We start from the raw sequence: 12,643 nt of genomic DNA, 5'->3' as shown, positions 1-12,643 counted from the left end.
CATTCATAAAATAGCAGATACCTTACTTTCCCTTCAGCTGTGTAACTACAAAGTCCTCTGCAGCGTCTTGGAGAGATTGGGGGCGTGTCCTATACAATGAGACCTTAAGGGGCGTATCTCACTTGCACAGCGCGCTCCAGGCTTCGCGCTGGCTGCACTCCTGGGCGGCGTGACGTCAGACGCTGCCCGGGATTCTTCTCTTTCAAACAGGAATTCCAGGCATCCCTGGAGCTGAAATGTCAGCGCGTCGGGTAAGTGCAGATCCGGGGCTTGCACGCGCGGCAAGCCCCCGACCCGAATTACTGGGCCAATATCTCTCGTCTATTTGCCGGTGTTTCCCGATTCTGCCTGTCTCTCTGGCTCTGTTTATTCTGTGTGACCACCTGCAGGTTGATTTTGAGCGAATACCTGTGATGTGTCTTGTCACATTAAATAAATGAGGAATTGTGGCGCTTCTCTCCCTGACACTGGTGAAAGAGTGAGACAGTCTTTGGAGCAAGTGCCTGGTTATTGTGAAACGGCAAAGAAAACAATAATTCTGGAATTATCCGGAAAAACAGTGACCCCGACGTGATTTGAACACGCAGCCTTCTGATCTGGAGTCAAACACGCTACCGTTGCGCCAAGAGTTCCTACAGTTTTAAACGCGCTGTTTTTATATACACACTTTTCACAAACACTGTTTCATTCCTCCTGCCTTCTCCTGATTCCTCAGTGTCATGTACAGAAGCGCCTGATGCCCTCATTTGTTTAACGTAACAAGCAGACACAAACACAGGTATTCCTTCAAAATCAACCCGCAGGTGGCCACAGACACAATAAACAGAGCCAGAGAGAAAGACAGAATCGGGAATCTCCGGGATATAGACAAGAGATATTGACAAGGACTAAAGTGCTTTGCGATCAGAAAATTGCCTGAACCCCTATGGTTAATGAAAGGGATTTTGCTGCTTGAGTTCCTTATACGCCTTGGGCTTCTGGAGAACTTGTTTCGTAGTTTGCAGAAACGCGGCTCAGACATGCTGTTGTGACTGGGCCGGAGCCACCAGGTACCTGACTGCAATCAGCGACAACGAAAGGCAGTTTTAACAGACCCGGCTAGATCAAGCAGTAGCGTACGAGACTCTTAATTTCAAGGTCGTGGGTTCGAGCCCCACGTTGGGCGGTATTTTTTTTTAAAACTTTTATGTTGCTTTCAAAGCGTCATTAATTGAGCGATAACCTTGTTTTGCACAATAAAAGAAATGCGAACTGAGAAAATACTGCAGATGCTGGAAATCTAAATTGAAACAGAAAATGCTGGAGATACTCAGCAGGTCAGGCAGCTTCTGCGAAGAGAGAAACAGAGTTAACGTTTCAGGTCGATAACCTTCCGTCAGAACTGGAAAAAAGATGTAATGGAACAGATTTTTAAGCAAGTGTAGGGGATTCTATGAGATCATGGCTGATCTCGTGCCTCAATTCCATTCACCGGCCCTATCGCCATATCCCTTGATGCCCTTACCAGTCAGAAATCTACTGACTTCTGTTTTGAACATACCCAATGACTGAGCCTCCACAGTCCTCTGGGGTAGAGAATTCCAAAGATTCGCCACCCTATGTGTGAAGAAATTTCTTCCATTCTCAGTCCTGAATGGCCTAACCTTTATCCTGAGGCTGTGGCCCCTGGTTCTAGACTCCCCAGCCAAGGGAAAAATTCTCCCAGCATCCAACCGATCAATCCCTGTAATAATTTTGCATGCTTAATGAGATCCCCTCTCATTCTTCCGAATTCAAGAGATTGCAGGCCTAGTTTACTCAATCTCTTCTCATACGAGGTCAGTGACAGTCTTGCAAATGGTGACTTCATTTCGGTAGTGGGGTCATGGTCCAGGCGGAGGTAGGAGGAGGTGTTGGAGAGTTGGCATACAGCTTCCGCTAGGTAGAGGTCCGTTCGCCAAACAGCAACAGAACCACCCTTGTCAGCAGGTTTTGTGCTTTGCATGTTAACTGTTAACTGTTACCCATATCTCATTTTACACAATATATGGGCTACTCCAGCTCCTAATTCTTTTGTTCTTAGTTGTTATTTCCTCACACAGGAGAGCAATCTCGCCCCTGGACAAGCAGAAGGAGCAAGTTCCAACAAAATGATTCCGCAAACGTGATAACTGCTACACTGTGGAACCGTCTCCACTTTCAGTACCAGGTCAGAAGGAAATGTTAAAAAATTTTGAGGATGTAACTGGTAGAATAGATAAGGGAGAACCAGTGGATGTGGTGTATTTGGACTTTCAGAAGGCTTTCAATAATGTCCCACATAAGAGATTGGCGTGCAAAGTTAAAGCACATGGGATCGGGGGTAAGGTACTGACTTGGATAGAGGACTGGTTGGCAGACAGGAAGCAAAGAGTATGTCTAAACGGGACTTTTTCCAAGTGGCAGGCATTTACTAGTGGGGTATGGCAGGGATAAGTGCTAGGACCCCAGCTACTCACAATATATATTAATGATCTAGAAGGTTGAACTAGATGTAATAACTCCAAGTTTGCAGACGACACAAAGCTGGGTGGGCATGTGTGTTGTGAGGAGGATGCAGAGAAACTCCAGTATGATATGGACAGATTAGGTGATTTAGCAGAAGCATGGCAGATGCAGTATAATGTGGATAAATGTGAGGTTATCAACTTTGGTGGCAAAAACAGGAAGACAGCTAATTATCAGAATGACAATAGATTGGGAAAATGGGAACTGCAATGAGACCTGGGTGTCCGTTTGCACCAATCGCTGAAGGTAAGCATGCAGGTGCAGCAGGTGGTTAAGAAGGCAAATGTTGCCCTTTATAGTGAGAGGTTTCGAGTACATGAGCAAGGATGCCTTGCTGCAGTTGTACAAGGCCTTGGTGAGACCATACCTTGAGTATTGTGTGCAGCTTTGGTCACCTTATCTGAGGAAGGATGTTCTTGCCATGGAGGGAGTGCTGCGAAGATTCACCAGACTGATACATGGGATGGCAGGAATGACGTATGAAGACAGGTTGAGATGATTAGACTTATATTCGCTAGAATTTAGAAGAACGAGAGGGGATCTCATTGAAACTTACAAAATTCTAACAGGACTAGACACACTCGATGCAAGAAGAATGATCCCGATGGTGCGGGAATCCAGAACCAGCGGTCACAGTCTTAGGATAAGGGGTAAGTCACCTAGGGCTGAGATGAGGAGGAATTTCTTCACCCAGAGAGTGGTGAACCTGTTGAATTCTGTACCACAGAAGGCAGTTGAGGCCAGTTCATTAAATATATTCAAGAAGGAGTTAGATATATTTATTAAGGCTAAAGAGATAAAGGGATATGGGGAGAAAGCAGGGACAGGGTACTGAATGTGGATGATCAGCCATGATCTCATTAAATGACGGAGCAGGCTCGAGGGGCCGAATGGCCTACTCCTGCTCCGAGCTTCTATGTTTCTATGTGAATGGAGCAGGTGAACTGCTGAATCCCACTTTTAATGGATGTCCCAAAGTGCTTGACAGTGGTGTGAGAATAAATGTGTTCCGCTTGGTAATTAAAAGTAAAGACTGTCAGAAGTGGGATTCGCACACACGCCTCCAGAGGAGAGTGCGACCTGAACGCAGCGCCTTAGACCGCTCGGCCGTCCTGACTTGCTCCGTTAATTTCTACATCTCATCACTTCCGCATGAAGAACGTTTCCGTCCGGGTGCTTGTTCAATGCTGTTGAAGGCTCAGTTACCGGGATATCATCTGCCCCTGGGGATTTCCTGAGCTTGTGCTCGGTGTATGGGGAGGTTTGTCCCGGGTCCCTGGTATCTTGCAGCTCCAGGGATGGGCAGTAACAATCTGAGCTCTGGGGCTGGGGAAAAGCGAATAATTAACGTGTTTGTTTTCGGGCCTGAAATGCGGCTTAGATCTGTTGGTAATAACCGAGGCCGGGGCTGCGGGATATTTCAGTTTGTTCACGTTTAATCAGAGGAATATCCGCAGTCAGGAGCTGAAAAGGACCAAGAGCTGAAAAAACACCAGAAAAAAGATAAGAAATATCAGCAATTGTGATCAACTCTTTAATGTGTGTTCTGGTAGTTTAGTGGTTTAATTGTTTTAATCAACATTCATTAACCGAAAGCGTTGTTTTGCAGAATGAAAGAAATGCTCACAGTAAGGGACAGTCGAAAGTTGAGTAATTTAACTTTAATAATTTGTGAAAGTTTATTCATTGACGAAGATTTATACTCTGTCAGAATTTACGCACTGTGTATTTTAGGAGTCTGCTTTAAACTGTTCGTTGCTTCTGACACAAGAAACCTGTTAAATTTACTTCACAGAAAAATAACCTTTCCGCTTGGGCTCGAACCAGGGACTATTTCGCGTATAAGGCAAACGTGATAACCGCTACACTACGGAAACCTCGGCTTAAATGCGCTCGAGAAAGCACTGTTCAGACAGAAGGGACACTACAGAATCGCTTTTTCTGCTTTGATTTCCTTTCACTGGCATTTCTCTGACCGACACTGGGGAAAGAGTGAGACAGTCTTTGGAGCACGTGTCTGGTTATTGTGAAACGGCAAAGAAAACAACAATTCTGAAATTACCCGGAAGAACAGTGACCTCGACGTGATTTGAACACGTAGCTTTTAGGATTTGGAGTCAGACGCGCTACCGTTGCGCCACGAGGTCCTACAATGCAAACGTTCCACAAACACTTTTTCATTCCTCCTGCCTTCTCCTGATTCCTCAGTGTCATGCACAGAAGCGCCTGATGCCCTCATTTGTTTAACGTAACAAGCAGACACAAACACAGGTATTCCTTCAAAATCAACCCGCAGGTGGCCACAGACACAATAAACAGAGCCAGAGAGAAAGACAGAACCGGGAATCTCCGGGAAATAGACAAGAGATATTGACAAGGACTAAAGCGATTTGCGATCAGAAAATTGCCTGAACCCCTGTGGTTAATGAAAGGGATTATGCTGCTTGAGTTCCTTATACGCCTTGGGCTTCTGGAGAACTTGTTTTGTAGTTTGCAGAAACGCGGCTCAGACATGCTGTTGTGACCGGACCGGAGCCACCAGGTACCTGACTGCAATCAGCAACAAAGAACTACAGCTCCAACGGGCCCGGCTAGCTCAGTCGGTCGAGCATGAGACTTTTAATGTCAGGGTCGTGGGTTCGAGCCCCACGTTGGGCGGTATTTATTTTGTTAAACTTTTATGTTGCTTTCAAAGCGTCATTGGGCCAGAAATTCGTGAACGGGGCTTGCCGCGCGTGCAAGCCCCGTATATGCACTTACCCGACGCTCCTGCCGATCACCTCCAGGGACGCCTGGAATTCGTGTTTCAAAAAGAAGAATCCCGGGCAGCGTATGACGTCACGCCGCCCAGGCGTGCAGCCAGCGCGAAGCCTGGAGCGCGCAGTGCAACTGAGACACGCCCCTTGAGGTCTCAGTTTCACAGGACACGCCCCCAATGTTTCTGCCAAGCTGCTGAGCATTTTTACATGCAAAGCAGCAGTTTAAATAGGTTTTTGGAAGTTTTTTGAAGATTTTGGTAACTTTTATAAACTTTTAAAAATGTTTACATTATTTTGAAGAATCTGAAGTAGTTTTAAACAGAATTAAAGCAATTTAAAGACCTAAAAGAATTTTGTTAATTCCATTTATTTATTTAGCAATGTCGTCATCATACGTGTCTTCACACTGTTCCCTTTGGTGAACTGTATGAAGTGGTGGAAGGATTTATGGCCATGATTAACGCTCATTCTGTGGCAGTAACCATTTTTGAACCAGCCATTAGGACAGTTAGTCCTATGGCAGGAGGGTTTTACAGGCTCCCACAAGCTATACAAGGAGGGGGGCCACCCACACCCACGGACACAAATATCCCACTGGATGTCAACCCAGAATTTAGAGCCGGAGCTCCGACTCTACTGGCCAGGACTGTCTTGGAGCAGAGTTTGAAACCCCGATCCTGATCTGGCTTAGCGGCGGGGATCCTACCGCTATGCCAAAGGCCCAATCCAATGAGCAACTTGAAATGGCTGGAATGAGCACAATTCACGGCATTAAAAGAACTCACAATTGAACTGATGATGACCTCAGCAATCTCCTCAAGGAGGTGGAGGCACAGCGCCTGCTCATCATTGGTAATGAGAAGTCAAAGGCGCCGCAAAAAGGGCAGATGATAGCTTGGTCTTTCAAGTGGCAGCATAGGGCTCCAGTCACGGGGAGGGAAAAGGCGCAGGAAACGTATGGGTGTCACCTTTTGTGTGGAGTGGGCCTTTTGCGTAGCAGTAAGCATCCCCGCCGCTGGGCAAGAAGGAGTAGGGTTTCGAACCCCACTCCAAACAGTCCCGGCAAGTGGAGTCGGAGCTCCAACTATAAATTCTGGGTGGACATCCAGCGGGATACTTGCGTCCGTGGGTGCGGGTCCCCCCCCCCCATCAGATGGGTTGTGGGAGCCTGTAAAACCCTCACGCCATAGGACTAACCACCCTAATGGCTGGTTCAAAGATGGTTACGGTCACGGAATGAGCGTTAATCACGGCCATAAATCCTTCCACCACTTCATACAGTTCCCGAAAGGGAACAGTGTGAGGATACGTACGATGATGACCTCTTGCGCAATGCACCTCCTTGGACCCTCAGTCGCAGATGCGAGGGGGCAAATCGTGCAATTGTTAAATTTTTCATTTTATTTACATGTAAAATGTTGGCCCAGTAATTCCCTTCCAAATGCGCGAGTACGGTCGGGGTACTTACGCGTCTGGCCGGAGGAAATGCCGGTTTTCAGCATGCACAGCGCATGCGGGGAAAACCGGCATTTCCTGTCCTCTGAATGAAGGGGTTCAGAGGCAGAACGCGTGCGCAGTAAAATTCGCCGCTTTCATTCATGCTTTCAGTGAGGTCAAGTCCTTACAACTTACACATGAAAAAAGCATGGGTACATTTGCTCCAGAGGCTGCGGAGGAAGATATTTCTTATCGTGGAGCTTCTGAAAGTATGTATGTCTGTATATATTCCTTTGCGTGTTATGTATATATTCCTTTACTTATGTGTATGAATGTATTATTTAATTATGACTTTCAGAGAAAGTAACTTATTGGAAAATCATAATTAAAAACATACATTCATACACATAAGTAAAGGAATATAAAACATACATACATATATGTAAAGGAATATATGCGGACATACATACAGAATTACTTATTACTGATGAAAAGTTTCTTTCTTAAAAGTGCTGGAAATGTTACATTACTCATTTTAGAACACTCATTTTCACATTCCATTCACACAGCCACAATTGCTCCTTCTACCTACCGTTCTGAAAACCCGTTTAAAAAAAAAATTTTAACTTTAAAACTTACTTAAAATTTCTTAAAATAACTTCCCTCCCTTTCCCAAACAAAAATATTGCCTTTCAGAAGCTCCACGATAAAATATATCTTCCTCCGCAGCCTTGGAACAACATTACACCTGCTTTTTTCAAGTGTAACTTGTAAGGACTTACCCTCACTGAATCCATGAATGAAATCTACGAAATTCACTGCGCAAGCGCTGCCTGTGCAGTCGCATGCGCTGTGCTTATGAACCCCTTTGTTCTGAGCACTGGAAATGCCGGCGTTCCCCGCATGCGCTGTGCATTCTGAACGCTGGCATTTCCAACGGCCAGATCCGTGAGTACCCCGACCGTAGTCACGCATTTGCTCACGAATTTCTGGCCCATTAATTGAGCGATAACCTCGTTTTGCACAATGAAAGAAATGCGAACTGAGAAAATACTGCAGATGCTGGAAATCTGAATTGAAACAGAAAATGCTGGAGGTACTCAGCAGGTCAGGCAGCTTCTGCGAAGAGAGAAACAGAGTTAACGTTTCAGGTCGATAACCTTTCGTCAGAACTGGAAAAAAGAGGTAATGGAACAGATTTTTAAGCAAGTGTAGGGGATTCTATGAGATCATGGCTGATCTCCTGCCTCAATTCCATTCACCGGCCCTATCGCCATATCCATTGATGCCCTTACCAGTCAGAAATCTACCGACTTCTGTTTTGAACATACCCAATGACTGAGCCTCCACAGCCCTCTGGGGTAGAGAATTCCAAATATTCACCACCCTCTGTGTGCAGAAATTTATTCTCCTCTCAGTCCTGAATGGCCTAACCTTTATCCTGAGGCTGTGGCCCCTGGTTCTAGACTCCCCAGCCAAGGGAAACATTCTCCCAGCATCCAACCGATCAAACCATGTAATAATTTTGCATGCTTAATGAGATCCCCTCTCTTTCTTCCGAATTCAAGAGATTGCAGGCCTAGTTTACTCAATCTCTTCTCATACGAGGTCAGTGACAGTCTTGCAAATGGTGGCTTGATATTCGGCAGTGGGGTCATGGTCCAGGCGGAGGTAGGAGGAGGTGTTGGAGAGTTGGCGTACAGCTTCCACTAGGTAGAGGTCGGTTCGCCAAACAGCAACAGCACCACCCTTGTCAGCATGTTTTGTGCTTTGCATGTTAACTGTTAACTGTTACCCATATCTCATTTTACACAACATATGGGCTACTCCAGCTCCTAATTCTTTTGTTCTTAGTTGTTATTTCCTCACACAGGAGAGCAATCTCGCCCCTGGACAAGCAGAAGGAGCAAGTTCCAACAAAATGATTCCGCAAACGGGATATCTGCTATACTGTGGAACCGTCTCCACTTTCAGTACCAGGTGTGGTAAACCACTGTTATACCTGCCTGTATGGGTGTTTTTATTCCACTGTGTACATGTCTGTACATGCCTCGGCTGACTCCTCCCACGAGTCCAGGTGTAAAGGTGACTTCTCCACAGTCCCTCTGTATTCTGGACTGGTCGACCACTCGAGGCACACCTTCATTCTCTTGTTAATAAAAGCCTGTTAGTTACTCGCTTAACCTCAGTCTTTTGAGTAATTGATAGCGCATCAATTTTATTAACAAGATGTTTTATAATGGAGAAGATCCTCACACCAGCATGCCTGGACTTAGACCATCGGGAGGCGGACGCATCCACCAAGTTTGCTCACTGGCTTAGGTGCTTTGAAAAATTCCTGATCGCCTCCGCTGCAACGGTCAAATCGGATGAGGACAAACTGGATGTCCTGACCTCCAAAGTGAACCACCGAGCGTACTCGGTCATCCAGGATGCGACCTCATACACGGCTGCTCTCAAGCTCCTCAAGGACCAGTACACGTGCCCAGTGAACGAGCTGTGCGCCAGGCACCTCCTGGGGAGTCGTAAACAACAACCTGGGAATCGACCGAGGAATACCTTCAGGCACTGTCTGTGTTTGGCCGGGCCTGTGGTTGTAAGGATGTAAAGGCCACCGTGTACACAGAGGAACTTATCCGGGACGCTTTTGTAGCGGGCCACAGGTCCAATTACACCCGACAGCGACTGTTGGAGCAGAGTGACCTCGACCTCAACAAGGCCTCCGAACTCGCACTATCATTGGACGCAGCCTAACGGGGCATGGATGCCTGCTCCTCTGCAACGTGGACGCCGCGGGGAACGACAGCCTGGGACATGGTAGGACCGTCTCATAGCGCCGTGCCACACCAGCCACATTCCAGCAACGGCCCAACTACCGCAGCAGTGTCCCAAGGCCAGAAATGTTACTTCAGTGGCCAGGCCAAACACCCCAGAACGCGCTGCCCGACGAAAAATGCCATCTGCTCGGGCTGCGGGAAGAAGGGACACTACGCCAGCGTCTGCAGGGCCAAAGCCTGTGTGTGGGCCGTGCGGGCCGCCATCTTGGGCCTCCCCAGCCATGCGCGAACCACCAGAACAGCAGCCATTTTGGACACCTCCAGCCACATGGGGACAATGGACGCCGCCATCTTGGATGCCAGCCGGGACGCAGCAGGCCCCCAACACCGCCTCATCTGATACCCGCAGCGACACACCGACCCCTACGCTGGCCTCTGTTACGCTGGACCAAGCGAGACCGCACCAACTGGCCCGGTCCACAATGGACATTAAGGTAAATGGACACAAAACAACCTGCCTTTTTGACTCTGGGAGCATGGAGAGCTTCATCCACCCCGACACGGTGCGGCGTTGCTCTCTCCCAGTCCTGCCTGTGCACCAGCGGATTTCTATGGCCTCCGAGTCCCAGTCGGCGGACATTGGCTTCTACTGCATGGTGACACTCTTAGTAGACGGGACTGTGTATGATCATTTTAAACTTCTGGTCCTGCCCCACCTCTGCACTGCCGTTCTACTGGGGCTAGATTTTCAGTGCCACCTTAAAAGTGTTACGATGGCGTACGGTGGACCCCTCCCCCTACTCACAGTCCACAGCCAGCAGCTTCCAAACTGCCCGCTGCGCACCAGGTGCAACCTCTCCACACTCAGAGTCACCCCCACCCCCACTGTTTGCTAACCTCACCCCCGACTGTAAGCCCATCGCCACAAAGAGCAGGCGATAAAGTGCCGGGGACAGGGTTTTCATTAAAACCGAAGTGGAGCGGCTCCTGAAGGAGGGGATTATTGAGGGCAGCACCAGCCCCTGGCGAGCCCAGGTTGTGGTCGTTAAGACCGGCGAGAAGCAGCGCCTGGTCATCGACTACAGCCAGACAATAAATCGCTACACCCTGCTGGAGGCTTACCCACTCCCCCACATAGCTGATATGGTCAACCAGATCGCGCAGTACCACGTCTTCTCGACCATTGACCTGAAATCAGCGTACCACCAGCTCCCTATCCGCCCTGAGGACCGCCAGTATACTGCCTTTGAGGCAAACGGCCGCCTCTATCACTTCCTTAGGGTTCCCTTTGGCATCACCAACGGGGTCTCCGTCTTCCAAAGGGAGATGGACCAGATGGTCGATCAAAATGCGTTGCAGGCCACTTTCCCATATCTGGACAATGTGACCATCTGCGGCCATGACTTGCAGGACCATGACGCAAACCTCGAAAAAATCCTCTGCACCGCCCAACTCCTGAACCTGACGTATAACAAGGAGAAGTGCATATTCCGCACAACCCGCCTCACCATCCTTGGCTGCATTGTGGAACACGGAGTCATCGGTCCCGACCCCGACCGGATGAGTCCCCTTATGGAACTCCCACTGCCTCAAGGCCCTGAAGAGGTGCCTAGGGCTTTTCTCCTATTACGCCCAGTGGGTCCCCTACTATGTGGACAAGGCCCGTCCGCTGATCAAGTCCACCTCTTTCCCCTTGATGGCAGAGGCCCGCTTACCCTTCCACCATATCAAGGAAGACATTGCCAAAGCCACCATGCACGCAGTGGATGAATCCATCCCCTTCCAGGTGGAAAGCGATGCGTCCGACTTTGCCCTGGCCGCTACCCTTAATCAGGCAGGGAGACCCGTGGCCTTCTTTTCACGAACCCTCCAGGGCCCGGAGACCAGACACTCCGCTGTTGAGAAGGAGGCACAGGCTATTGTGGAGGCTGTGCGTCATTGGAGGCACTACCTGGCCGGAAAACGATTTACCCTGCTCACTGACCAGCGTTCAGTTGCTTTTATGTTTAACAACAAGCAGAGGGGCAAAATCAAAAACGACAAGATCTTGAGGTGGAGAATCGAACTTTCCACCTACAATTACGAGATCTTGTACCAGCCCGGGAAGCTCAATGAACCCTCGGATGCTCTATCACGTGGCACCTGCGCCAGCGCGCAGATCGATAGACTGCGGGCCCTCCACAATGACATCTGCCACCCGGGGGTCACCAGGTTCTTCCACTTCATCAAGGCCCGCAACCTGCCTTAGTCCATTGAGGAGGTAAGGACCATGACCAGGAACTGCCAAGTCTGCGCTGAGTGCAAACCGCACTTTTATAGACCAGACAGGGCTCACTTAATAAAAGCCACTCGCCCCTTCGAGTGCCTGAGTGTTGATTTTAAAGGGCATCTCACCTCCTCCGACTGCAATGTGTACTTCCTCAAAATTATTGATGAGCACTCCCGTTTCCCATTCGCCATCCCCTGCCCGGACATGACCAGTGCCACCGTCATTAAATGTCTGAACGACCTCTTCACCCTGTTCGGTTTCCCCAGCTATATCCATAGCGACCGGGGCTCATCATTTATGAGCGACGAACTCCACCAGTACCTGTTGGCTAGGGGTATTGCCACAAGCAGGACCACCAGTTACAACCCCCGGTGGAACGGACAGGTGGAAAGAGAGAATGCGACAGTTTGGAAGGCCGCCCTGCTAGCCTTAAAGTCTAGGGGCCTTCCGACCTCCCGCTGGCAGGATGTACTCCCCGATGTGCTCCACTCTATTCGGTCACTGCTCTGCACTGCCACTAATGCCACCCGTCATGAGAAAATGTTTGTCTTCCCAAGGAAGTCCACATCGGGGACATCGCTACCGCCATGGCTGACGTCCCCAGGGCCGGTCCTACTGAGAAGACACGTGAGGATCCATAAAACGGACACCCTCGTCGAGAGGGTCGACCTCCTCCACGCCAACCCCCAATTGCGTACCCGGACGGGCGGGAAGACACAGTCTCCATACGAGACTTCGCACCCTCGGTGGCCCCAGTAACCCACTACCCACTACCACCGCCCCCCCCACGATCCAATATCCAACCCCAGCAGATGGCATGCCTGGGCCCCGCGACCCGCTCGACACCCACGAGGACTACACACCAGTGCCCCAGC

At 49.1% G+C, this 12,643-nt stretch overlaps 2 non-coding genes across 2 annotated transcripts; one reads left to right on the top strand and one right to left on the bottom strand.

The window, feature by feature from the left end:
- Positions 1-4,600: 4,600 nt before the first annotated feature.
- trnaw-cca (transfer RNA tryptophan (anticodon CCA)) lies at positions 4,601-4,673 on the bottom strand. The gene has a single exon. It is a non-coding gene; the product is annotated as a tRNA-Trp (tRNA).
- A 438-nt stretch (positions 4,674-5,111) lies between these two features.
- trnak-uuu (transfer RNA lysine (anticodon UUU)) lies at positions 5,112-5,184 on the top strand. The gene has a single exon. It is a non-coding gene; the product is annotated as a tRNA-Lys (tRNA).
- The last annotated feature ends 7,459 nt before the right edge of the window (positions 5,185-12,643 follow it).

The sequence above is a fragment of the Somniosus microcephalus genome, unplaced genomic scaffold (genome assembly GCF_052327205.1).
Source record: "Somniosus microcephalus isolate GS21.2 unplaced genomic scaffold, FLI_Smic_1.0 unresolved_chr4, whole genome shotgun sequence".
Taxonomy (NCBI): domain Eukaryota; kingdom Metazoa; phylum Chordata; class Chondrichthyes; order Squaliformes; family Somniosidae; genus Somniosus; species Somniosus microcephalus.
The sequence above is the reverse complement of the archived record's forward strand: the minus strand, read 5'-3'. Positions and strand labels throughout refer to the sequence as shown.